The sequence below is a fragment of the Stenella coeruleoalba genome (assembly GCF_951394435.1).
Source record: "Stenella coeruleoalba genome assembly, chromosome: 10".
Lineage (NCBI taxonomy): Eukaryota > Metazoa > Chordata > Mammalia > Artiodactyla > Delphinidae > Stenella > Stenella coeruleoalba.
In genome coordinates, this window is record NC_137156.1 from 8,328,536 (window position 1) to 8,356,457 (window position 27,922).

At 44.9% G+C, this 27,922-nt stretch overlaps 1 protein-coding gene across 1 annotated transcript in view; it reads right to left on the reverse strand.

Annotated features, from left to right (window-relative positions):
- The window catches only part of NEDD9 (neural precursor cell expressed, developmentally down-regulated 9), a 295,481-nt gene that overhangs the window by 137,882 nt on the left and 129,677 nt on the right, over positions 1-27,922 (reverse strand). The window contains exon 6 of the mRNA XM_079935496.1: positions 5,669-5,782. The gene's annotated coding sequence lies outside the window, so the exon portion shown is untranslated. The remainder of the gene's footprint in view (positions 1-5,668; positions 5,783-27,922) is intronic.

Sequence of the window (27,922 nt, forward strand, 5' to 3'; positions counted from 1 at the left end):
TTGCGTATATGGTTGCTATGCCCCCTTAGAATGTAAGGACTTCAAGTCAGAACGTTTACTTTATTCTTTTAAAAAATTTATTTATTTTTAAATAAACAAATTAATTAATTAATTTATTGGTTGCGTTGGGTCTTCATTGCTGTGAGCAGGCTGTCTCTAGTTGCGGCGAGAGGGGGCTACTCTCTGTTGCAGTGCGTGGGCTTCTCATTATGGTGGCTTCTCTTCTTTTTTTTTTTTTTTTTTTTGCGGTACACCGGCCCCTCACCGCTGTGGCCTCTCCCGTTGCAGAGCACAGGCTGCGGACGCACAGGTTCAGCGGCCATGGCTCACGGGCCCAGCCGCTCTGCAGCATGTGGGATCTTCCCGGACCGGGGCATGAACCCGTGTCCCCCGCATCGGCAGGCGGACTCTCAACCACTGCGCTGTGGTGGCTTCTCTTGCTGAAGATCATGGACTCTAGGCATGCGGGCTCTAGAGTGCAGGCTCAGTAGTTGTGGTGCACAGGCTTAGTTGCTCCGCGGCATGTGGGATCCTCCCGGACCAGGGATCGAACTCGTGTCCCCTGCATTGGCAGGCAGAGACTTAACCACGGCGCCACCAGGAAAGCCCCATATCTTACTCATTTTTGAAGCCCCACAACCTGGTGCAGCACTTGTTATATAACTGATCTCAGAAGCATGTGATTAAATAACCATAATGGCAGCTGTATGAACCAGGCCCTACACTGAGCACTTCACATGCGTTATTGTCTTCCCTCCTCACAGCAACATGATTAGGATCTATAAGGTGGGCACTAGTACCCTTGTTTTACCGTTGAGGAAACTGAAGCCAAGGAAGGTTAAGTAAGATCTTGCCTAAGATCACACAGCCTCCCCAGCCAGAGGAAAGAGTCAAATAGCACCAGAGCCTGTGTTGTTCACCACGGAATAAATGAAGTCGGTGAATAGGTTTTTCCAAGGTGGTCAGGAAGAGAGCTCATTAGAAGGCAGACTTGTCTGTACAACGGCCTCTTAATTAAGGGAATAGCACAGAATAGCACAACCTTCTGAGACTGAAGCAGGAAGAAATAGAAAATATAAACAGACTAATCACAAGCACTGAAATTGAGACTGTGACTAAAAATCTTCCAACAAACAAAAGCCCAGGACCAGATGGCTTCACAGGAGAATTCTATCAAACATTTAGAGAAGAGCTAACACCCATCCTTCTCAAACTCTTCCAAAATATAGCAGAGGGAGGAACACTCCCAAACTCATTCTACGAGGCCACCATCACCCTGATACCAAAACCAGCCAAAGAGGTCACAAAGAAAGAAAACTAAGACCAGTAACACTGATGAACATAGATGCAAAAATCCTCAACAAAATACTAGCAAACAGATTCCAACAGCACATTAAAAGGATCATACACCATGATCAAGTGGGGTTTCTCCCAGGAATGCAACGATTCTTCAATATATGGGAATCAATCAATGTGATAAACCATATTAACAAATTGAAGGAGAAAAACCATATGATCATCTCAGTAGATGCAGAAAAAGCTTTTGACAAAATTCAACACCCATTTATGACAAAAACCCTCCAGAAAGTAGGCACAGAGGGAACTTAACTCAACATAATAAAGGCCATGTATGACAAACACACAGCCAACATCGTTCTCAATGGTGAAAAACTGAAACCATTTCCTCCAAGATCAGGAACAAGACAAGGTTGTCCACTCTCACCACTGTTATTCAACATAGTTTTGGAAGTTTTAGCCATAGCAATCAGGGACGAAAAAGAAATAAAAGGAATCCAAATCGGAAAAGAAGAAGTAAAGCTGTCACTGTTTGCAGATGACATGATACTATACATAGAGAATCCTAAAGATGCTACCAGAAAACTACTAGGGCTAATCAATGGATTTGGTAAAGTAGCAGGATATAAAATTAATGCACAGAAATCTCTTGCATTCCTATACACTAATGATGGAAAATCTGAAAGAGAAATTAAGGAAACACTCCCATTTACCACTGCAACAAAAAGAAAAAAATACCTAGGAATGAACCTACCTAAGGAAACAAAAGGTCTGTATGCAGAAAACTATAAGACACTGATGAAAGAAATTAAAGATGATACAAACAGATGGAGAGATATACCATGTTCTTGGATTGGAAGAATCAACATTGTGAAAATGACTATACTACCCAAAGCAATCTACAGATTCAATGCAATCCCTATCAAACTACCACTGGCATTTTTCAGAGAACTAGAACAAAAAATTTCACAATTTGTATGGAAACACAAAAGACCCCGAAAAGCCAAAGCAATCTTGAGAAAGAAAAATGGAGCTGGAGGAATCAGGCTCCCTGACTTCAGACTATACTATAAAGCTACAGTAATCAAGACAGTATGGTACTGGCACAAAAACAGAAATATAGATCAATGGAACAGGATAGAGAAAGCCCAGAGATAAACTCAAACACATATGGTCACCTTATTTTTGATAAAGGAGGCAAGAATATACAATGGAGAAAAGACAGCCTCTTCAATAAGTGGTGCTGGGAAAACTGGACAGCTACATGTAAAGGAATGAAACTAGAATACTCCCTAACACCATACACAAAAATAAACTCAAAATGGATTAAAGACCTAAATGTAAGGCTGGACACTATAAAACTCTTAGAGGAAAACATAGGCAGAACACTCTATGACATAAATCACAGCAAGGTCCTTTTTGACCCACCTCCTAGAATGGAAATAAAAACAAAAAGAAACAAATGGGACCTAATGAAACTTCAAAGCTTTTGCACAGCAAAGGAAACCATAAACAAGCCAAAAAGACAACCTTCAGAATGGGAGAAAATATTTGCAAATGAAGCAACTGGCAAAGGATTAATCTCCAAAATATATAAGCAGCTCATGCAGCTCAATATCAAAAAAACAAACAACCCAATCCAAAAATGGGCAGAAGACCTAAATAGACATTTCTTCAAAGAAGACATACAGATTGCCCACAAACACATGAAAGGATGCTCAACATCACTAATAATTAGAGAAATTCGAATCAAAACTACAATGAGGTATCACCTCACACTGGTCAGAATGGCCATCATCAAAAAATCTAGAAACAATAAATGCTGGATAGGGTGTGGAGAAAAGGGAACACTCTTGCACTGTTGGTGGGAATGTAAATTGATACAGCCACAATGGAGAACAGAATGGAGGTTCCTTAAAAACCTAAAAATAAAACTATCATATGACCCAGCAATCCCACTACTGGGCATATACCCTGAGAAAACCATAATTCAAAAAGAGTCATGTACCAAAATGTTCATTGCAGCTCTATTTACAACAGCTAGGACATGGAAGCAACCTAAGTGTCCATCAACAGATGAATGGATAAAGAAGATGTGGCACATATATACAATGGAATATTACTCAGCCATAAAAAGAAACGAAATTGAGTTATTTGCAGTGAGGTGAATGGACCTAGAGTCTGTCATACAGAGTGAAGTAAGTGAGAAAGAGAAAAACAAATACCATATGCTAACACATATATAAGGAATCTAAAAAAAAAAAAAAGGTTCTGAAGGACTTACGGGCAGGACAGGACTAAAGATGGAGACGTAGAGGATGGACTTGAGGACATGGGGGGGGAAGGGCAAGCTGGGACGAAGTGAGAGAGTGGCATGGACTTATATACACTACCAAATGTAAAAGAGATAGCTAGTGGGAAGCAGCCACATAGCACAGGGAGATCAGCTCAGTGCTTTGTGTCCACCTAGAGGGGTGGGATAGGGAGGGTGGGAGGGAGACTCAAGAGGGAGGAGATCTGGGGATATATGTATAGGTATAGCTGATTCACTTTGTTATAAAGCAGAAACTAACACACCATTGTAAAGCAATTATACTCCAATAAAGGTGTTAAAAAAAATCAGAATAGCAAAATTCCTTACTTTAAAAAGAAGCCATTTTACTCTCCCAACTCTATATGGAACCAATTTTCATTTTAACCAGTTTCTCCCAAGTCCACTGAGCTTTGGTATCAGAAGGTCTTGTTACACAGGTATTTAGTTCTGTTGCAAATTAACAGCAATAAAGAAACCAAGCACAGCCGCAGAACCAGCGTCCTCCCAGCTTGTGATTATAGCTTGCTGGGGGACTCTACCAAAATTGCATTGTGTGTTTATGACACAAAGAAATTCTTGAGAGTGGTACTGATATACCCATTAACGACACTGGTATTTTTTGCCCCATGGGGCAGACAAGGAAAAGGGGTTTTATTTTGTTATGAGAAGCACTTTCTTGCTTATACTTAAATTTTATAGTTCACAAAGGATTTCAAAGTATTACCAAAGAATATGAACACCATGCTTGAATCATCTGGGCGTACTGGACTTTCATAGACTAATGGGTGGTGTTTCACACTGCATTTCTTTTCAATTCATCTTGGATTCATTAAAAATAAAATCACAGATGTTCACCAGATTCCTCGCCCCCACCCCCCACCTCCAGCCTTGGGCACTGAGGATGTGGCACATGGGTGGCTTTCTAAGGCTTGGTCAAGGCTGAGGACTTGCCTGAGGCCCAAGTGATCCTGTTTCTGGAGTGTCTTGCTTCCTCGTCCACTTAGGAACCAACGGCCCCATAGTTCAGGCAATCTGGACTTGGAGTTGTCATTTATAGCCTCCCAAACTTTGAGGATGATGAAGTTATGAAAACATGAGAAATAGACTCAAATAGGAGGAAAAGTTTTGAGAACCACAAAAAAAAGAGAAAGAGGAAGGGTTGTATAGTGGGAAAAGTGATGAACTGATGGTTAGAGAGACTTGGGTTTTAGGTAGGGTGATCATAAAATTTATTATCCAAATTGGGACTCCTTTGAGGTTGAGAGAGATTACTGCTGATAATTCTGCTGGGACAACAGGACTAATGGGGACTGTCCTGGTATGGCATGGTCACCATAGTTCCAGGACACTAACTAGCTGTCTAACCTTTAGCAAGTCACTTAGCATCTCTGAGCCTCAACTTCTTTTCACGAAAGAGACAACCTACAATCTTCCCAGCCTTTTTCCATGAAGGACCTCCTCTTTAACTTCAATCTCCATGTTTTCCTCATGTTTCCTGCCAACTAAGGCCTCTTGCTCCACGCCTAGGAGAGTTCTCCTAGAGTGTCTTTACAACCTTAGGTGATCAGCAGGGATCAGGAATGGAATAACTGAGCAGCTGGTCATTCTCTTCTCCTGTCTTCCCCACTCCCAACCCATACTATCTCACTCTAGGGGAAGAAATGCAATGGTCAAAACCCCTCTGCAGATGGGGCAAAGTGGGTCTCAGACCTGAGGTCTGCAGAATCAGCTGGCAAAATAAATAAAGGGCAAGCTGGCTACCTAAATACTCCACGGGTAGTGCAAACATTCTAGATTCTACCACAGTACACTTGCAATGTCCTCAGTGGGGGCAGTGCTGCCCACCAAGTGCTATTGGGAAATGAGTGTTAGGGGATGGCTGGTTGTGACAATGACGGAAGGTAGACACCACTAGCATTTTGTGCCTAGAAGTTGGGGATGCTAAATGCCCTGCTATAAGCCAGAGACACTCGCATAGCGAACAGTCATCCCACCCCAGTTGTTAAAAGCATCCCCACCGAGAAACACTGCATAAAAGAATGGGCTTTTCAGTCTTACCTGTAGAGAATAATTTAGACCCTCTGAAGAGGCTCAGATCACACTGGACGGCTTGCTATGGTGCCGGAGCATCGGGCAGAACTTCCAGATGGAGCCACTTAGTTCTCACAGGCCCTGAATAAAAGGAAAGGGCAGAGGTGACACCAGAAGGCACCGTGTAACTCAACCCCACCCTAGTCTGAAGTACACCAAGCATTTTGTGGGGCGGTTTCTTTTTTCTCTCAATGTTTACAGAACTGTTGAATCATTGTCTTCATTTACTTATGAGATGATTGACATCGTCCCTGAAAACAGAAAAACAACTCGAGCTAAATCTAAAATGCATGTCTGCAGGAAACAGGGCGGTCCTTGGTCTCTGCTTTGCCTTCTATGGTAAACTTGGACTTCTCCTGGGTTTGCTTTCATTCATTTCAGCTAGAAGTGTGTGGCGAATCAACTTTGCACCAGTCTTCCCGTGGAATGGTTGACTCAGCTTTGCTGTGAGTTAGTGGCCCCAGGGGGAGAAGACCAGGGCTCCCTCTCTGTAAGATGCCTCCTGAAAGGGAAGAAGTCATTGACGACCCACAAAGGAGACCGTGGCCATAAATATTTCAGAATTTGCCTTCCTTAACATCTTAAATAATGGAAAACATTTGCTTGTTTAAGACTTTTAAGTCCTCCGGTCTTCGGCTTCAATCTCCAGTGGCGAGGTACGAGCATGACGTCATGGTCAGGAGGAAGGCACGGCACATAAAGGCTCGCCTGGGCCAGAGGGAAGCACTAAGCTCTGGAGGGCCCTCAGACAAATACACAAATGCGGCCCAGCACATGCCAAAGGCCTGTGCGAGGGCAAACATCTTCATGACTTTGGTCCTGGGAAGAGAGACCTGGCCTGGGATGAGAATTTACAGCTGGCAAGCTGCTGATGACGCAGTTATAGCCAGTTAGCGCATGAACGGCCACTTTGGGAACAGGGGGCTTAGGACGCCAGGCTGGAAATCTCAGACCGAAGTGGGGACAGCCCCGTTCACCCGTGCTGGGATAAGTTTACTCACCGCACAGTCTGCCCCCTGGGCCTCTTCTCTGCCTTCCTTTGATTTACGGCCCTCCCTGCAGCTCTGTAGAGCTTTGACATACGTGACAATTTAGCATCAAGGGAATTCTCAAGACCAGGGGAAGAATATCTTTCTGGGCTATAAACATCGCTCTGAAATTCTTCTCATCTGTAACGTTTCAAGAGCATGTGAAACGTGCACGGCTTGGCCCCTGCAGAGTCCCTGTCCTCTAAGCGCTCTCAGCTCCCTGGGCCTACCTTGCTCACAAGTGTGCTTACAGATGTCCTCTACGACCCCCAAAGTGTCAGCCAGCTTTACTGCCGTGGTTCTCAACTGGGAGCAGTTTAGTCCTGTGGGGGATGTTTGGTAATGTCTAGAGAGATTTTTTTTTGGGGGGGGGGGGCCGTGCTACGCGGCATGTGGGATCTTAGTTCTGCAACCAGAGATCGGGCCCGTGCCCCCTGCAATGGAAGCATGGAGTCTTAACCACTGGACAGCCAGGGAGGTTCCTAGAGACATTTCTGAACCACTGGACCGCCGGGGAGGTCCCTAGAGACATTTCTGATGATAACGCTGGATGGGAAGCGTTACCAGCCCGTAGGGGATGGATGCCAGATACGCTGCCAAACACCCTACAATGCACAAGACAATCCCCCTCAACAAAGAAGGATGCAGTCCAAAACGTCAGTAGTGCCAACACTGAGAAACCCTGCACTGGGGTAAGGGTAGACCACCTCTGCATAGGCCAAGAAAGTAATTATCTACACTTGCACTGTCTGATGGAACTTTCTGTGATAATGGAAACGCTTAGTATTTGTGCTGTCCAATCCGTTAGCTGGGAGACACATGAGGCTCTTCAGCGCTTGAAATGTGGTCAGTGTGACTAAGGAACCAAATTTTTTTATTTTATTTACTTTTAATTAATTATATGTTAATCATCCCATTCAGCTAGTGACTACTGCTTTGGACAATGCAGGTCCATATAATGGGAGCTTAGAAGCAGTGGAAGAGCCTGCCCTCGCGGGTTATCTACTCCACCAGCTTATAATTAGAATTCCACAGCTAGACACTCCTTCTTTAGCTAAGACTTTGACCCATATTGGTATATTACCCTGGGAGGGAGACGACCTTTAATTTATCAACAACCAATGCTAATTTAATATGACTCATGGATCTGAAAAATGTTTGGGGGGCCCTGAAGTGAAGGAGGGGACACCATGAGATGGGGGGCTTGGGGGCGGCATGGTGGTGACATGTGCTAGAGGTAGCAAAGGCCACCTGTGCCTACTTGCATCACATAAACTCTGCTGAGAACAGAAGCCAAATACAGTCGTCCCTTAGTATCCGCTGGGTGTGGGTTCTAGGATCCTCCACAAATACTGGAATCCGCAGATGCTCAGGTCCCTTATGTAAAATAGTGTAACAGGGTTGGTCTGTGGAACCAGAGGAAGAGGATGCCAGGGAAACTGGAACAGGGTTGGCGGGGATGGGGGGAACCCGTGGAAGAGAAACCGGAAGCAGAACCCATGGAAGCAGAACCACTGTACTCACAATTCCCACTCAGATATACGTTCTGTGAAGACTAGAGCCAAAGGGAGGCAGAAGAGACCAAGTGTGTCACAAAGGAGAACCTGTTTCCAGCTCCTTCTCTGCCTGCTTTTGGCTTTTAGGCCAAGTCTCCAACCACTAAGATATTATGGGGCTCCCTCCCTTATGTAGCCCAAATAAAAGCAGTAATAAAACACAAAATGGTGTTTCCCTTTGATCTGATTATGAAATTTTGGATAACCTCGTTAAAGCTGTATGGTTGTGATTTCTGCTAGTGCCCTAAGCACGTAAGCGCCTCCTTCTTAATCTAGTTCTGCTTTAGGGTCTTAGTTGTAGGGCTTACAGTCTTTGTAATCCATTGAATAGCTAGCTTATTGTACAAATTTTCCTCAATGAAATATTGTGTACTCAACTATAAAATTTTCTAGAGAAGGACATCACCTACCTCACTTGGTAAGCTACATCTACCTGTGTTTCTTGAGATGGGGAAAGAATATAACTGAGCCAAACCAAACACAAATCCTCTCTCCTTAAATGTTCTATAGGGCTCAAACCGGAGGTCCTGGTGGCATCGATTTTCGTCATTCCCCAGGGGAACAATGGAGATTGAACAGAAAGAGTAAGTCCACCAAAATTATGACAGGGGCTGGAAACTGTGATATAAGGAGAGCTAAAAAGATGAGAATTCTTCTGTCAAGAAAGACACAAGGTGAGAGAGATACATGATGAGAGAAGACAGAATTGCGAACTTTGACTTTTTCACAAATCGCTAGTTTGTCTGAACGTGGCAGGGGTGAGAGGGGAGCAGAGGGGAAGGTAGGTAAATTTAGGACAGTAAAAGGAAGTATTTCTGTCTTAGTCCATTCAGATTACTATAAAAAAATACCATGGACTGGGTGTTTATAAGCAGCAGAAATTTATTTCTCATAGTTCCAGATGCTGGGAAGTCCAAGATCAAGGCTCCAGCAGATCTGGTGTCTGAGGGCTCACTTCCTGGTTTATAGACATCCTATACGCATGTCCTCACATGGAGGAAGGGACAAGAGAGCTCTCTGGGCTCTCTTTTACAAGGGCGTTAATCACATGCATGAGGGCTCTGCTCTCATGACCTAACAACTTTCCAAAGGCCCTACCTCCCAACACCATCACATTGGGGATTAGGTTTCAATATATGAATGTTGTGGGGACACAAACACTCAGTCTACAGCATTCTGTCCCTGTCCCCCTGAAATTCATATTCTTTTTGCATACAAAATGCCTTGATTCCATCCCAATAGCTCTCAAAGTCTTAATTTCTTTCAGCAGCAGTTCAAAAGTCTAAAGTCCAAGGTCTCAACTAAATACCATCTAAATCAGATATTGGCAAGATTCAAGGTCAACCCGTGGCACATTCCTCTCCAGCTGTGAATCCCTGAAACCAGACAAGCTATGTGCTTCTAAAATACAAAGGTAGGACAGGCATAGGATAGACCTTCCCATTCCTATGGAGAAATAGGAACGAAGAAAGGGATGTCAGGTTCCAAGTAAGTCCAAAACCTAACAGGATAAACAGCATTAAAACTCAAGGTTTGAGAACACTCCTTTTTGGCTTAGTGTTCTCCCTTCCAGGCCCACTGGGGTGGCAATGTCACCCCATGTGTCAGTGGGACAGCCCATTAGCGGCTCTCTGCTAGGGCTCTGCCGCACCGTGGTTCTCTTCTGGGGCCTTGTGGCTCTCCCAGGGGACCCTATCCATGCCATGGTTCCACTGGATGCAGCCCAAGCTGGGGGACCTCCCTGCAGGGACCCACACCTGAAGCACTGAGGGGGCATCTTGCCTCGCCTGACCCAGAAAGGTGGTCCCACCCTTTGAAATCACTCTGCTCCCTAGGCCCTTGCACTCTGGCCTGTGATAGGAGTGGTGTGTCATGGCCTCTGAACTGGCTTCAGGGTCATTCTTCCATAGTCTTGAAGAACAACACTTGGCTTGAGACAGCTGAGTCATATTCAGCTCCTTAGAAAATAGTCGCTTGGCCACACTCTTCACGTTCTCATTTTTTGCCATATGGACAGGCTGAGAATCTTCCAAATCTTGAAGTTCTGCTTCCTTTTTGCTTAATTCCATCTTTAAGCTTTTTCTCTCCCCTCAAATTTTGCTATAAGTGGTTGGGAAGAGCCAAGCTGTACCTTCTGCACTTTTCTTAGAAATAGCTTCAGCTACACATCCAATTTCGTCACTCACAATTCAGCCAAGTCCTTTGCCAGTCTATTACAAGGGTGGCCTTTCCTCCAGTTTCCAATAACATGTTCCTCATTTTCCTCTGAGACCTCTCAGAATGGCTTTTCTGTCCATACTTCTACCAACATTCTTTTCACGATTACTTAGGTATCCTCTAAGAAGACTGAGGCTGTCTCTACGGTTCTCTTTGCTCTCTGAGCTCTTACCAGAATCACCCTTAACGGTCCATTTATCTCAATGTAGGATTTTTCTAGCATACTAAAAATTCTTCCAGCCCCTACCCATTATCCTCACTACCCAATGCCTCCATGTTTTACAGTATTTGTTACAGCCGCACCCCACTTCTCAGTAGCAGTTTCTGTCTTAGTCTGTTCAGGCTGCTATAAAAAAAACCCCATAGACTGCGTGGCTTATAAACAGACATTTATTTCTCTCAGCCCCGGAGGCTGGAAATTCCAAGATCAAGGCATCAGGAGATTTGTTTTCTGCTGAGAGCCCGCTTCCTGTTTCCTAGACAGCCATCTTCTTGCTGTGTCCTCATGTGGCATAAGGAACAAGGGGGCTCCCTGGGGTCTCTTAAAGGAGCACTAATCCCATGCATGAGGGCTCTACCCTCATGACCTAATCACCTCTCAAAGGCACACTTCCTAATACCATCACGTTGAGGATTATGTTTCAATATATGAGTGGGGGGTGGGGGACAAACGTTCATTCTATGGTAATTATTAATACAGTGTAGTAGTTGGGGCGGGGAGGAGTGATTTAAGAGCCTTTTATCTCAATGCCAAGGGCTGCAGAAATAAAGAGCTCAAAGATGTTTAAATAGAAAATGACAGTTCCATAATGAATTCTTGACTGGAGAAAACTACGGTGTTTAAAGCTAATCTCTTGAGATAAGCACAGAGAGGGGCTCCATCTCCTTCCCATAAGGACCCCTGTGCCGTTCTCCAAAACGGGACACTAGATCCGTCTTGCCATAAGTCTTTGGGGTTTATCTCATTTGGCCACTCCCGCTGTGGAATAGAGGTGAGCTAATCTCCTAAGTGAGTTTGCCATTTACCCATGTTTGACACAAGCAGCTTTTACATGTTAGTGCTAAAACAGGTTGAGAAACACAGTACCCCCCTGGGAAGAAGTGGGAGCTTCCCTGTGGCAGCAGCAAGCCCAGGCATATGGGGTTGGGAGCTGTAGTTCAGATGCACTGATAGCTGTTTTTAAACTGATCCACTCTAAGTCTTTGAGTGCAATGGCTGATTATTGGGTCAACAAACTTGAAAAGCTTTGTCACTGGCCCAAGTTTGAACAAAAAGCAACATGTCTTTCATGAGCATTTAGGATGAAAGATGTAAGATTAAAACAGAAAATCTTGGTAGCAGTGAGCAACATGTGAGGGTCTTTTTTATGTGTGCTTTGCCCTAAGAGAAAAAGTAAAGCAATAAGATCTATGAAATGTCCTTGATCTTTTTTCAAGCCAGGGTTGTAAGTCCTGAGTTACCTTCATGTTTCCATTACGAGAACTGTAGGGTAGGGTTTCCAATGGGAATTTCAGCTTTTAGTTTAATAAGACGATGACACTCATATATAGTGGTGCAGTGAACAAAGGTTCAAAGAAACACTTTACTGAGTGCACATTTGACCATATCACGCCTCTTCTTAAAATCCTTATCGGAGGCTCTCCATTACCTGCAGGATGGGGCCAGGGGTCTCCTGGTGAGTACCTATACCTCTCGTCTTTGCTCCCATCTCACTGAGGTACTTCCAGTTCTCCAAATGCTTCACATTCTCTTGTAACCCCACACCCCTGCACGTGCTCTTCCCTCACAGTCAAAGGCATCTTCCCTGCAAAACCAAGCTCAACGACCCTTGAACTATCAATAGATTCTCCTTTGCACTCTGTGCTTCACTTCATTTTAGCCCCCATCACGTCCTATTGAAATTACCGAACTCAACTGTGAGATTCCTGAGGCCGGGACTGGCTGCTATGTTGCAGCCATCCCCACTTCCTGAATGCCTAGCATGATGCCAGGCACAGAAGTAGTAGCAGGTCCATAAATGCTTAATGAGGGAATGAGTGAGTTTCAGTGAACTGCAAATGATGGACAGCTTTTTGACAAAGGTGCATCCCATATTTTCTCTTTGGCAGAATAACTGCTGAGAGAAGAGCAATAGAGCAATAAATGCTGATATGAGAGCACCTTCCTATCAGCTCCACATAAAGATATACTCTAAACCCCGCAGTTTCCCTTAAAGTAAGAACAGAAATAGTTCATACACTTCAGAAAAAGAAAAAGGAAGGAGGGAAGAAAGGAAGGTAAGAAGGAAGGAAGGGAGGGAGGGAGGGAAGGAGGAAGGAAAGTCCTTTGCTTTTGAAAGTCTACCTCAGGCACAAGAGAAGAGATTATTTCTATTTTGTTCTGAGGCTTGGTCCATGAACATAAAGAAGAAAGCCACTGAAATTTATTACTTTCCATTCATAAGATTAAAAGAGGAATGTCTTTCAGTTCCTGACTGCTCAAAAGACACAAGTTATATTTCAACCGTAAACCTTTTCTAAAGAAGCTCAGAAGCGTAGGAGTTGCGTTAGACAATGGAAACCAAGCTGCACTTAACCTGAGCGCCTGATTCGTTAGTCTGTTTGCCAGTACCTCCCCTTTTCATTTCTTTGGAAATGAATAAGCTTCATTATTCGCCTCCACTGGACTTATTGTGCCCCTCAGGGATTGAGGCCCCTCTTGGAAACAACCGCTCCATCTCCTCTCCCTGTCGCTGCGGAAAGGGAGTGCAGGACAAGCGCGCCCTCCCAGGATGCGGGGAAGATGGCAGGTGAGTGACGGGTGCAGAGACTGGGCAGGGCCGCAGTGCCTGGACAGGCTTGGCCTCCTGGCAGAGAAGGCCGTCTCAGCTCGCTTCTCGCTGAGACGGCTCCCCAGGTGCAGCCGGGCTTTGGGCGGCCCGCAGCTGTGTTTAGGAGTGCATTTGTTTCATCTACCACATCCTTTGAGGATTTCAGGGCAGGCCATTTAATCTATTTTAATGAATGCTCTGGCCATTTCTGAACACGGGGCTGTGTCTGCATGCCCCGAGGAGTGGTTATTTTCACTGTTGTTGAGATTGACTAGAACATGTATTCACGGATCCTTTTGGGTGTCTTTTTCCTCCGGCCATTCCTCCAGTTCAGGCCTAAACAGGAAGACAACTGTAGGGCGAGAGGCTTCAGCTCGGAAGCTGGGGTTTCCTGGTTTTCTCCCTTTTCCACATACCTCATCAGCTCATCAGTCACCGCTTCATACTATTTATAATCCTTTAACAGTTTTCAAATCTGTGCCCTAGATTGGCTAAATCAATTAAAATCAAGTTGTACAAAGTCGCTTAACGGCATAGGGAAATGTGATATATGCAGTGGAGAGATCGGCTTACAAAAGTAGCTGTTGAGTAAATGACTACATATGTTCATATATATGACTCTGAAAAGAAACAGGAGCCACACAAAACTAATGACGCTCATTCCCGGAGTGCAATTAAGGATCGTTTTGTTTTGCTTTTTTTTGTTTTTGTTTTTTTGCGGTACGCGGGCCTCTCACTGTTGTGGCCTCTCCCTTTGTGGAGCACAGGCTCCGGACGTGCAGGCTCAGTGGCCATGGCTCATGGGCCCATTTGCTCCGCGGCATGTGGGATCTTCCCAGACCGGGGCACGAACCTGTGTCCCCTGCATTGGCAGGCGGACTCTTAACCAGTGCGCCACCAGGGAAGCCCAGATCATTTTGTTTTATTCCACAGACACTGAAAACTTTTTTTCCAATTTTTTACAATCTGAAAAGTAATACAGAATTTTAAGAAAATGAAATGAATGCATGCAACTAAGAGAAAACAATTATTTCCTATCTCCTCTAGTCCTGTCATCACCGCCATAGTTTATTGCTCATTTTTTCCCCTCACCTACAAAAATCTCCTTGTATGTCACCCTCTCTTTAATCTGTCCCATCTTTATTCACGCTCTCTCAGAAAGGTCTTCCTGTAAAGGAAATCTGACCCAGTAGCTCCCCTAAATCCTCCAGGGTTTCCTATAGAATAAGGCAGTCCAAAACCCTCCAGCTGAAGCTTAAAATGCTTCAGAAGCTCATCTGCACCTGAGGTTCAACGCCAACTCTTATGTGCCCATCCCAGGTCACTGGAAGGCTGTCTGGGTCTCTCTTTCTTTGAACACAGCATCCACTGGGACCCCCGTCTCCTCCTTCTTGCCTCTCCCTGTCCTCATGTACCGACTCCACCCTCAAGAGTCAACCCCAGGGACTTCCCTGGTGGCGCAGTGGTTAAGAATCCGCCTGCCAATGCAGGCGACACAGGTTTGAGCCCTGGTCCGGGAAGATCCCACATGCCGAGGAGCAACTAAGCCCATGTGCTACAACTACTGAGCCTGCGCTCTAGAGCCCACGAGCCACAACTACTGAAGCCTGCACGCCTAGAGCCCATGCTCCACAAGAAGAGAAGCCACTGCAATAAGAAGCCCGCACACCGCAACGAAGAGTAGCCCCCGCTCGCCGCAACTAGAGGAAGCCTGCGCACAGCAACAAAGACCCAACGCAGCCAAAAATAAATTAAAAAAAAAAAAGTCAACCCCAGCGTCACCTCTCACAGGAAGCCTTCCTTGCCTGCAGTTAGGGGTACTCTTTTCTTGTTCATATCTCCGTGTGAGCACTTACAACATCACGTAATTACTACTTTGTGTGTCTCTTTTCTCCACCTGAAGGGAAGGCGGATGCTCTGTCCTACTCTGTGCTTAGCTCCCAGAGCAGTGTCAGGCACTAGGGAGGTGCTTAATAGACATTAGTGAAAGGCTATACCCTGAGCTGGCGTTGACGGGAGGAGGGGGCTGAGGGAATCAGCTCTACTGATTTATTGCTGTGACTGTAGAAACTGTTAATTCTTCGCTGACCAAGTTTAGGGCCTCTCTTTCCTCAGTGGATGGTAATGCACTTGAAAATTTTAAGATATTCAACGATGCCAGCATTTACCTACTTTATACACTTGGGACATGAGGTGCAACCCATTAGCTGTGCTTTATAAACACACTTCAATATACTTCCCCTTTGTAGCAAGGTAACTCTGGATAAGTGAATGTTACTTGGTCTTATGGGTTGCACTGTGTCCCCCTTAAATTCATATGTTGAAGTCCTACCCCCTAGTGCCTCAGAATGTGACCTTATTTGGAAATCAGGTTGTTGCAGATGTAATTAGTTGAGTTAAAGTGAGGTCGTTAGGGTGGGCCCCGATCCGATATGACTATTGTCCTTATAGAAGGGGGAAATTTGGACAGACAGACAGACACACACAGAAGGAGAACACCATATGAAAATGAAGGCAGAGATGGGGGTGATGCTCCTACAAGCCAAGAAATGCCAAGAATGTTCAGAAGACCACCAGAAGTCAGGGGAGAGGCAGAGATTTTCCTCAGAGCTCTCAGTAGGAACCAAACTGCTGACACCTTGATGTCAGACTTTAAGCCTCCAGAACTGTGAGACATAAATTTCTGTTGTTTAAGCCACTCAGTTTACGGTACTTTTTTTAACAGCAATCCTAGCAAACGAATACACTCAGGGACCCTTGAGTGAAATATCAGAGAGGAGCACTTTATCCTATATCTCCACGAACGCTCGTTTTGGTCCCAGCGTCCAGCATGATTATGGCTCACTTCGCAAATGGGAAAGGGAAAGACCTATTCTACCTCTTTTGAAAATTTCATTATGGGTGTTATTTATTTTTTTTCCTAAACTTTTAAATATTTTCAACTGAGAAAAACAACGTATCTGAATTTAAGTACATATAGAAATAAATTCAAGAGGTGAAAGGATAAATAAGTCCCCTGCTTACTCTCAGCTACTCAACTCCCCTCCTCAGAGGCAACATCTTTTGTGTCTGTGTGTATGTATATTGCATTTTTTACATTAATGATCATATACTCTAAACATCATTCTGTCTGTACCTTGATTTGATTGCTGAGTTTCCAATGTTGGAGATAATTCTCTATTAAAATACACAAACATGCCTCACCCTTTTTGAGGACTGCATTGTCTTTCTTTGACAAATATGTTCTGCCTGTTCTTAATAACTTCTCGGCCGGCTTTTCTTAAAACAAACAGAAAGCGTTCCCAAAGTTCTCTCTGCAGTCTGGACAGGGCTGAGCCTGCCACGGTTCTTATGCCGTTAAAGAGATGGATACTTTCTTTGTCACCAGAGGTTGTTAGATAAGCTTTAAACCCCATGAAAGCTGGCTTTCCTCATGTTTTATGCAGGTATCTCCAAAGCACAGCAGCTTATGTCTGGTGTACGACTGGCCCATCTTGGCTCACTAGATCTTGTTTCAACAAGTTTTTCTTCTCCCATGGGCTCTGCTAGAAATGACCAATTAGTTACATGTTGGGCCAGATGAAATGTGAGACCACATGCGTTAATCAAAACCTTTGAGTAATGTATCCATTACCTTCCTGTGGCTCATGGGGCCATCATTCACTTCCCAAATGCTACTGCACTGGGATTTCAGGACTCACCTGACTTCTCTCTGCTTGCATTTCTTGAATATTTCTTACATTCTCACAGAGACAATCGGTAAATGCTTCTGGTTCAACAAGATTGTACTTGCATTCGTTATCTAATTTCCCCAAATAAGCTAATAAAGCCATTCAGCTGTCATATAAATAACTACATGCTACTTCATATGGTTGATTCTGATGTGAGCTTAAGGAACTAATGGCTACGTGCAACTCATTAATTTTCACCTTGAATCTAAGAAGCTGTTTAAACATTAGCCGTGGCCACAAATTCAGATGATCTTCACAAGCCGTATGTGCACGGAACATCGTCCCTAGTGGGTCTGTGATTTTTGAACAGGCCAAGCAGCCCACGTGCAGGATATACATTTCCTTCTTTTTCAAAAAGTATCTGTAGCTCATTCATCCTTCAGTGTCTGATTACACCCCAGGAGTCTTCCAAAACCTGCCCTGTCTTAATGAATAGCTTTCCCTCCTTATCTAAGAGCAAACTTAGCTCTTGCTTAGCTCTTGCTTCTTTCAGTGTTGCTTAAGATATTGTTTCCCTGCTGGCTTCCTTTCCTAAGCTGCCCACATGCCTGGAGGATAAAAGCTGGCTGTCTGTGCCCCTCAGACAGAGAAGATCAGTCAGTATCCACTGGTGAAGAGACGACCATCACACATTCAGACTATCAGAGAGCAATGGTGAACATGTATGGAGCACTCACTGTATACACATAAGGCATCATTTAAATAATTTTACACAAAGTATCTCATTTAATTGTCATAATATCCTTTATGTGATATTATTATTATTATCTCCATTTTATAGAAATAAAGAGAGACATTTTAAGCCCCTTGCCTAAAATCACACAGCTACTTTTTGACTTTAGATGATGTATTCTTAGACACTAAGATGCCTGTCTCTTAGCGAGCCCTGAAATCTACAAAACTGATAAAAATCTAGCCATCAAATTTGTATAATATGGAGGTTTAATTAATTTGAAAGTTCTGTCAACCAGTTACTTCATGGCCTTCTAATTCAGCTCCTTGCTTTTGTCCTAGAGGTCTCTTCTCGACAGACAGCGTGATCCAGTTATAACTCGAATCAGTTCTTGGCCCCCGAACTTTCCAATGCCTTTCCATTTCCCTAGAGTAAAAGCCAGAGTCCTCATAATGGCCTATGAAGCTACACAGTAGCTGTTTCCACCACCACTCCGCCCCTGCCCACAACCTCTCTGACCTCATTTCCTACTCTCTCTCCTTTGCTCACATTCTCCAGCAGTGTGGCTTCTATGCTGTTCTACTAACAAGTCAGGCATGCTTCTGCCTCACAGCCCTTTCCATTGAAGTTTCCTCTCTGAAATTCTCTTCCCCCAAATATTCCTCATCTTCTTCGAATTGTTACTTAAAAGGAAACTCCTTGGGCTGATGACTGTGATGGAGTAACTGGTCCCAAACTGGCTCATCCCCTGTAAATATAGGAAACTGGACAAGATAAGCATGGTAAGATACTTTTCAGGCAATGGAAAATAACCAGCACGAGACTTCAGTGCTTGGGAGAGGGGAGCCTGAGGGGACCCCCACTGTTGTCCAGCTCTGTGCCTGGAGATCTGAATTTGCACAGAGCACAGTAGTCCTGTGGAGCTGAGAAGGCAGGGATCAGGGTTCAAGGCAACTGAAATGGCTGGGATCTGTGCAGAAAGAAAGCCTTAAAAGTCTATGTAGATGTGTGGGGCGGTCCCTCATGAGCCCATGGCTGAGGGCTGGACCGTGCACGTGCCAGGCAGAGCCATCCAAGCCTTACCACATATCAGCTGTTATGGGGTTGAGACTGAAACAAATGTCATAAAGGTTGAGCAGTTCTAGGGGTAAATATGTGAGTATTTAAATGAACAAAAATTTAATGAAATTTAAAATTCAGTTCCTCAGTCATGTTCAAGGGTTTAATAGCTGCTACCACAGTGCATGGTGCAGACATATTTTCCTCAATGCAGGAAGTTCTATTGAACAGTGCTGATCTCGAGTCTCTACGGTGCACCGTTCACAATGTCCAGCAGTCAGTCAGAAATCACTAGATGTCCAAAAACACAAACAAGCAAAAATCAGGATTGTGTAATTCACAGTAGACAATAAAAGAAGTAAAAAAAAACCCTGATTCTAAGATGGACCAAATGTTGAACTCAGAAGATAAAGACTTTAAGACATATGTATTTTACAGTATATATTCAAAGAATTAAAATTAGAAATATACTTATTATTTTTTCAAAAAGGTCCTAATGAGTGACTAGGTAAGGATCTCAGTAGAGAAATGGATACCATAAAAAGAGTTACATGGAAATTCTAGAATTGTGCAATACCTGAAGTGAGTCATTCACTGGAGGGGCTTGGAGTGAAGATGGTAGAAGACTCAGTGAAGCTGGAAACACATCAGTAGAAATTATCAAAGAGAGAAAAAATAGTAAGGAAAAATGAACAGAGGTCAGGGACCCGTAGAACAGTATCAAACAGTTTAACACATGTGTGATTGGTGTCCCAGAAAGAGAAGAGAGTGAGGACAGAAAAAAATATCTGAAGTAAGAGTTGTCAAGAAGTTCCGGATTTTTTAAAAAATGACTTACAAATCCAAGCTCAAGAATAAAGATAAAGAAAATCCTACATAGGAACATCATAGTCAAACAACTGAACACTGAACATAAAGACAAAATTTTGAAAGCAGCCAGAGAAAAAAGACAAATTATATACAGGGGAACAAAGTTAAAAATGATTGCTAATTTTTCATCAGAAACAAGAGAGGCTAGAAGACAAGGAAACGACATTTTTCGAGTATTGCATGAAAAACCCTGTCCACCCAGAGTTCTATATGAAACAAAAATATTCTTCAAAATTGAAGGTGAAATAAAGACATTCTTAGATAAACAAAATCTGAGAAAATTCATCACCAGCAGACCATGCCAAAGGATGTCCTCCCGTCCAAAGGGAAATAATACCAGATGGAAATTACAGAAAGGATGAAAAGGAGGAGAAATGATAAATAATCAAATACACAAATTGTGGTATGTTCATCCAGTGGATTAATACTCAGTAATAAATAGCAGTAACTATTAATAAATGCGATAACATGGATTAAGCTGACAAAAAGAAGTCTTCTGTATGTGTACAAAAGACTTTGTGCTATATGTTCCATTTATATGACATTGTAAAACAGGAAAAACTAATCTATTGTGATATAAATAAAATCCGTGGTATCTTGGGGTGGGGCTAGCAGAATGACTATAAAAGAGTGAGGCGAAACTTTCCGGGGAGATGGGCATTTTCCATAGCTTGATTAGGGTAGTGGGTGTATATGTTGGTCAAAAGTCATCAATGTGTACACTAAAATGTGTGAACTTTACAGCAGATAAATTAATAAGGTGGGTTAAAGTTTTTTTAAGCTACTGTCTCAGGGAGGCTTTCCCTCCTATTTAAAGCTGCACCCCGATACTACTTATTTTCAGTTTTCTCCCTAGTACATATCACTGTCTAACACACTGTATATTTTATTTATCTTGTTTTATCTTCCCTTCTAGAATGTAACTTCCATGTGGGCAAGGACTTTTGCCCATTTCTTTCATTTTTGTGAACAGTGCCAAGAACAGTAGTTGGCACATTATACTTAATAAATGTTGAATGAATGAATGAATGGATGAATAAATGAGTGAATGAATTACTGAATCCTTTACTGTTATCAAATGTAAGATTGAGTAGAGAGGCTAAAATAAAGATACACTGAAATATCATGAAACTCGAGACACTGTATTTTAGTCTAACTCAAAGTTAAAAGGCAAGAAACCTGAGTAAAAAAGTAACAGGGACTAAATACATAAACAAACCGTTGGCACGTCATATGAGATACTTTACCCAGGCTCTCAGGTGAACTAAGGATGTTTACAATAAATATTACCTCAGCTTTTTTTTTTTTTTTGTACTTCACCCACTAGAAAATAGAGGTGTAACTTGAGAGTTAGGATAATAAGGGAGAGGGAAGTGGGGTTGTAGTTGGCAAGAGATAGAGGTGGGTAGGCTGCTATTCATCTTCCTGAGAAGGAAGATAAATAGCACCTGGAGGCCCCTTTTTGGTTCTTTTAGAAAATTAGTAAGAATAAACTCTCTTGGGAATTCCCTGGTGGTCCAGTGGTTAGGACTCTGCGCTTCCACTGCAGGGGGTATGGGTTTGATCCCTGGTCAGGGAACTAAGATCCTGCATGCCCGTGGTGCAGCCAGGAAAAAAAAAAAAAAAAAGAATAAACTCTCTTAGAGGTATAGACATTGTGACAACTAGGCCTGGCACACCTCTGGTTACAAAAGGTACTGATAAGCACTTGTGATGGACATAATACTAGAATATGTGTGGCCTCAACTCCTAAGAGTTAGGCCCCTCATTTAGCATCAAATTCCAGACAATTGAGAAAAATCCACCTAGTCAATCCTATGGGAAGGTCCATCCTATTGAAGATATTTACCTTGAAGAGAGGGAAGTCATTCAAAGTAGGAGAACGTTTAGAAGGGGCGTGTGTGCGAGATATCCAACAGCATCAGTTGCGCTCCTGTCCTAAGTGTCACACCCGTCCAATGAAAGGAGCACACTGGATTCCAAGTTTCAGGTAAGGGCATGTTGATTCCAGGTCATAGTTGATAAAATAAGATTTGTACCTGCAGAGCCATCTGGATGGCTCTAAAGTACGTGCCCTCATTGCCGCCTCCTCCAAGGCAGACGGCAACCTCACTTTGACGTCTACTGCGCTTAGATTACATAGCACACATTCCAGGGACCACATTCTGCTGGGTATCATCCCTGGTTGTCAGCCAGCTTGACCGCTCCCCACCCTCCCTCGTGACCATCAGCCTCTCCAGCTCCAAAGTTCAGAAACTAGATACCTTTATTTATTCTTATCATTAAACAACAACAACTTTCTTCTCTTCTTCTTCATCCCTCTCCTTTCCCCGACTCCTGTCCCCAAACCCCATTAGAGAGGTAGTATTTAAAGAAACTGGAGACTGAGACTCAAGGATGGGGGAGAGGAGGGGAGAACTCATACTTCCCATTCCATGACCTTCTGAGTGTTAGAGTTATAAATGCCAGGAGTCAGCCCTTCCAATGGCAAGAAAAGGAATCTGGGAGCATTCCTGTAAAAGTAGAGAAGACATCAAAAAAGAAAGACGTTGCGTAAAAGATCTTCTTGTCTGGAATAAGGTGACTGGAAAGAGGGACCAGGGTGAGGCAGGACGGAGAGGGGATGGGAGTGAGAAGGAAATAAACTTAAAGGTTCTGAGAGACGAAAGAAGGACAAGAAGTCCACCCAAGGGAATATCTAACACGTAACAGGGAGTTGCTGGGAGTGGAGCATGGGAGATGGAGAAGATGTGCTGATTGGTGCTTTGAACCAAGTCAAGGAAACTTGTCTTTAGTAACAAGACACCATGACATTTATGACTTATTTCAACAGTTTGGGGCAGTGTGAAGGAATCTGGGGGCTTCAAGTTACTTATGATGTTATCTTGGTTATCTTGGTGTGCTGGACAGCAGTGGAAGAGATGGAAAAGTGAACACCAAAGTAGCAGGTGTGAGTGTGTGTGTCCGAGTGTGTGTGTCCGAGTGGGTGAGAGAGTGTGTGTGTGTGAGCGTGAGAGCATGTGAGTGTGTGAGTGTGAGAGCATGTGAGTGTGTGTGTGAGAGTGTGTGTGTGAGTGTGTGTGAGAGCATGTGAGTGTGTGTGTGAGAGTGTGAGAGTGTGTGTGTGTGCCTCACTTTAGCTCAGTATGTGGAGCAGGAGCCTGCCTCCTCCCCTGCTGTCATGGCTTCATTTCCAGGGGAACCTCAGATTGCCCAAGACTGAATCTGTCCTTAGTCCCCTGTCCCCTACCCCAAGTTTCCAAAGAGACTTTCTGGAGGATGGGTGATCTTCTTTTCAACCCCATAAACACCTGTAGAGGACTTATCTCCGAGTTGAAAGTACACAACATCATGCATTGGTTGTAAATACCAATATACAGAAGTCCACATAACAGCATTAGTGAAAGGTATTTTAGGCTGAGATCAAAAGGCTGACTCAGTGTGACAGAAGGGGGTGTAAACAGCTCCCAAGCTCACCTCGTGCTGCTTTCCCCAGCTCAGGCCCTCCAGCCCACGGGCCTCTTGCCGCTCCTTAAATACGACCTCTGCCCCCGCTCGCTTTGCCGAAGGCTCTGACCCCTGACCTCAGGGTCACAGCTCCTGAGACCTCTCTGTCTGAAGGGTCTCCTAGGCCACGTCGCCCACTTTTGCTTCATGGTGGCACTTAGCTCTCTCTGGCACAGTCTAGTGTCTCTATTTATTTACTTGGCTTATCTGTGTCCCCACCTTTGGAATATAAGCTCCATGAGCACAGGGACTTTGTCTATCCTCTCCTGCACCGAGGACAGCGTCTGGCACACAGAAGTACTCAGTAAGTGCTCACTGAACGAGTAAACATGCCCGTGGATATAGTATTTGTATCTTTTATGTTACGTAGAAGGCATTTTTCTGTACTAGGTACTGATTCAGCAGTCTCTCCCAGCCCTACCATTTCATACAACGATGAGGACAGTCCTTAAAAGACAAGAGACCAGTGTTAGGTGTTACGGATTCACCCCGAAGAGCAATGCTCTTTATTGAGGAGGCAACTATCTGCAGTTCACTTCTGTTATGTGGTCACGAGAAGGCTCAGAGGCCCCCAGGTGAGTTCAAAGTCCCCTCGGTTTGCTGGGTAGAATCAATCTGATTATGAGGCGCGCACCAGAACTCGCAGGCAGGGAGGGCGTGGCCCTGTCTGACGCCGCGTGGACGCTTGCTGGGGAAGAGGCTAGGGCTGGGGAGCCCAGGCATTGCAGAGAGGATCCAGGCTGGCCGCTGACGGAACAGCCACCCGCTCAGCTTTTCAAGTCAGCTCACCCTGACTTGCTTTGATCGCTCAACCAGTAACTGCTGCAGCCCTGAGTCTGTGCTCAGGGCCCCCCGAGAGAGGGTGTGAAAACCTCTCCTGTCTGTGGGAGCCCAAACAGCCAGCTTCGGCCCAGAGCTACTGAGTCAGGGCTGCCCTGAAGCTGAGTTGTGAAAGGTCAGCCAGTCTTCCCGGTCGCCCCTTCTCACCTCCGCCTTTCCACCCCCCAGCCCCTTCTCCTTTGCCCTTCACGGGTCTCCATCTGGGCAAAGGGGCTGCTCTGGCCACAGTGTAGCCAGCCTGCTTTGCCCAGCCCTCAGCCCACCTCTCCACCAAAGGAGCAGAGCCAGGAGGTGCACGTGAAGGGGGTCACCGGGGCATGAAGACTGGGGCGCCCGGCCACTTTATCAGCTGCAACTTTGGGCAAGTCACTTCACGCCGAGACTCAGTTTCTTTCCTTGTAAGTCTGTGACAAAAATGCCCAATCTATCTGGCTCAGAGTATCCTTAGGTTCAAAAGAGATGACGGATGGTGTACAGAGTCTTATCCAACCTTCTGAACTGAGAAGTTCACAGTTCACAGTTTTTCAGGAGCTAGCCTGGGCAATACAGTTCGATCTAGTACAAAATAAACTAATTTACGTTTGGCCCTTAATGACCAAAAGTGGCTTCAAGGGTTATACCATTTGGGTAACATATTTTCATTTCTGTCCAATCTCTTCCTATCCATCCAGACTTAAGGAGAAATCGTTTAAGGTGAGGATGTCAGGTTTCAGGCTGACCTCTAGAGGCAATGCCTTGAGAGAGAAGGGGCTTTGAAACACTCAGGTCATAGTTTTGACGACTGTCCTTTTGGCTCATACGCAAAGCCGACCCCCGCAGAGCCTCATGTAATTTGGACAGGGCCACAGCTGGTTTAGATGCCACCGTCACTAACACACAACCAGTTACTTTGCAACTCTTGCCTCATCAAAACCACGTTTTTTTCTCTTGGTTCAGTTTCTCTTTTAAATACCCTGATTACAAATTGCAAAGACCAAGCAGACCTGGGCAACCCCAAACAGACGTCTTATCATCTGGCTTTGGCAACTTCCTGTCCTCTGTCACAAACCGTGGGAGCAGAAATAGAGACTCACAGACTCTCAGAGTAGATGGGAACTCGGATGTTGGCAGGCCTGACTGCCCTCAATGTCACCAGCAAGTGAACGTGCTTATTGAGCACCTACTCTGTGCCAGATGCTATAGCGAGGGCTGGAGGGGATACGACCAAGATGCTGAACATGACCAATTTCTAACCCCGAGGGAGGGTGGCAGGCAAGGAGACAAGCAGTTGGGATGCTCGGATAAACAGAGTGTAGTTGTACCCTTGGCAGCTCGTGGAGGGGATGGGATGTCAGCCAGCCTTGGGAGAATCAGAAAAGGTTTTGTGGGGGGCTTCCCTGGTGGCGCGGTGGTTAAGAATCTGCCTGCCAATGCAGGGGACATGGGTTCAAGCCCTGGTCCGGGAAGATCCCACATGCCGAGGAGCAATTAAGCCCGTGTACCACAACTACTGAGCCTGCGCTCTAGAGCCCGCGAGCCACAACTACTGAGCCCACGTGCCACAACTACTGAAGCCCGCACACCTAGAGCCTGTGCTCCGCAACAAGAGAAGCCACCGCGATGAGAAGCCCGCGCACGGCAATGAAGAGTAGCCCTCGCTAACCGCAACTAGAGAAAGCCCACGTGCAGCAATGAAGACCCAACGCAGCCAAAAATAAATAAATAAAATAAATTAATTAATTAAAAAAAAGAGAGAGAAGGTTTTGGGGGAGAGGTGGAGTCTTGAAGGAAGGAGAGGAGTGAGCCCGAAGATGATCAAAGGGGTGGATGGAAAGACATTCTAAGTGGAGTTTACAGCCTGTGCAGGGCACAGAGGCCAGAAAGGAAAAGAGGTGGGAAGAGAGCAAGGGAGACCGAGAGGGCGAAGAGGAGTGAGGGAAGACCAGGGTCGGGGGATGTTGCTGAGCTCTCGCACGTCCGGGGAGCTGCCAGTTCAAGGTCAGGGGCGGAGGGAGATGAGGCGAGTAGTCAGGGCTTTTCTCTGCCGCAGCGTTAACAAGCCCAGTCCCTTCTGCTACTTCTCATAGGACACAGGAGGGTTTCTCCCCAGAAGTATGGGGCTTGAAAACCCCAGCTTTCCTCCTCTTATCTCTCCTCTAGAGAAGTGAGTTGTCTACACCACGGGTCCCCAACCCCCAGACCACAGACCGGTATCAGTCTGCGGCCTGTTAGGAGCCAGGCCGCACAGCAGGGGCTGAGCGGTGGGCGAGCGAGCGAAGCTACATCTGCCCGCCAACCCCATTGCTTGCATTACCGCCTGAATCATTCCCCCAGTGGCCCCATCTGAGGAAAAACTGTATTCCTCGAAACTGGTCCCTGGTGCCAAAAAGGTTGGGGACTGCAGGTCTACACCACAGCCATCCAAGCACAGATGGAGCAGATGGATCCTCTCCGGCTGGGCAGCACAGATGTTTACACAGCACTGAGCCCAGTTTGCTGTGCTTTATAACAATCAACGCCTGGCATTTGTTTCGTGGAGTAACTAATTCTGCCACCGACCACTTCCTCTTCACTCTCGCCTGTTCCCCAGGAACATGCTCTTTTTATGTTGCTTTGTTTCCTTATGCCTCAAGTATAACTACTCAGCTTCTTCCTGCGGCTTCATTCTCTGAACCTAGGTCAATGTTAATCTGAGAGTCTTAACGTCCCCCTTCCCCCAGGCAACGTGGCACAATGGTAAGAAGAGTCTTCAGACTCAGAAAGATCTGAGTTTGAATCTTGGCTCAGCTAGTTATTAACTGTGTGACTGCAGGCAAGTGACTTAACCTGTCTGAGCTTCAATTTCCTCATCTGTGTAATGCTGACAATATCTATTCTTTAGAGCTGTGAAGAGCTTAGCTAACTTAGGTAATGTCCTTGGTACATAGTAGACATGGGAGTATGGATGGCTATTAATAATAAAAACAACAGTAGTACTAATGATGATGATCTGGTACTTCTACTCACAGCCCTGGATCTACTGACTTAGAATTTCAGTTTTCCCATTTATTAAGTGAGGATAATAGCAATTATTTGGTAGAGTTATTTGGGGATCCAATGTGATAAAAATGTGTCAAACACACAGTGGGCTCTTGGAGCATGGGTATATCACTGCCTCCTCGCCCTCCAGGGCATCCTTCCCCTTTTAGCTGTCACATCCATCACTAGGCCCTTTCCCTCCATCTTGAGATGCTCCTGGCAGGGGTCTCAAGTGCTTTCTAGGCAAACGGCCTCTGAGATGAGGTTCTCCTTTTTGGATTGCCCAAGATGGAAGAGTCATTTTTTTCTGTCCCTTGTTTCTCTCTTGTTCTCTCTTGCTTGTTATAGGTTGAATTGTGTCCCTCACTCTCTCCCCAAAAAAGGTACCTTGCATTCCTAAGGCCCAGTACCTGTGAATGTGACCTTATTTGGAACTAGGGTCTGCAGATTTAATCAAGTTAAGATGAGGTCATCAGGGTGGGCTCTAATCCAATATGACTGTTGTCCTGATAAGAAGATAAGAGAAGCCACGTAGAGCTAGAGGCACACAGCGAGGAGGCAGCAGTGTGAAGATGGAGGGAGACTGGAGTTTTGTCACCACAAGGCAAGGAACACCTGGGGCTGCCAGACGCTGGAAGAGACAAGTAAGCCTCCTCCCCTAGACGCTTCAGAGAGCTCACAGCCTCACCAACACCTTGATTTCAGACTTCTGGTCTCCAGAACTGTGAGAGAATACGTTTTTGTGATTTCGAGGCAATCAGTTTGTGGTACTTTTGTTATGCAGCCCTAGGAGACGAACACACTGGCTCCATTACTAGTTTGAGTTCACATGACTGAGAGGTTTATTCATTTGTGAAACAAACATTCCTAAGCCCACCTTTAGGATTAACTAGTTGTTTATCCAAATTAGGGATGTATTATGCAATTATGTAT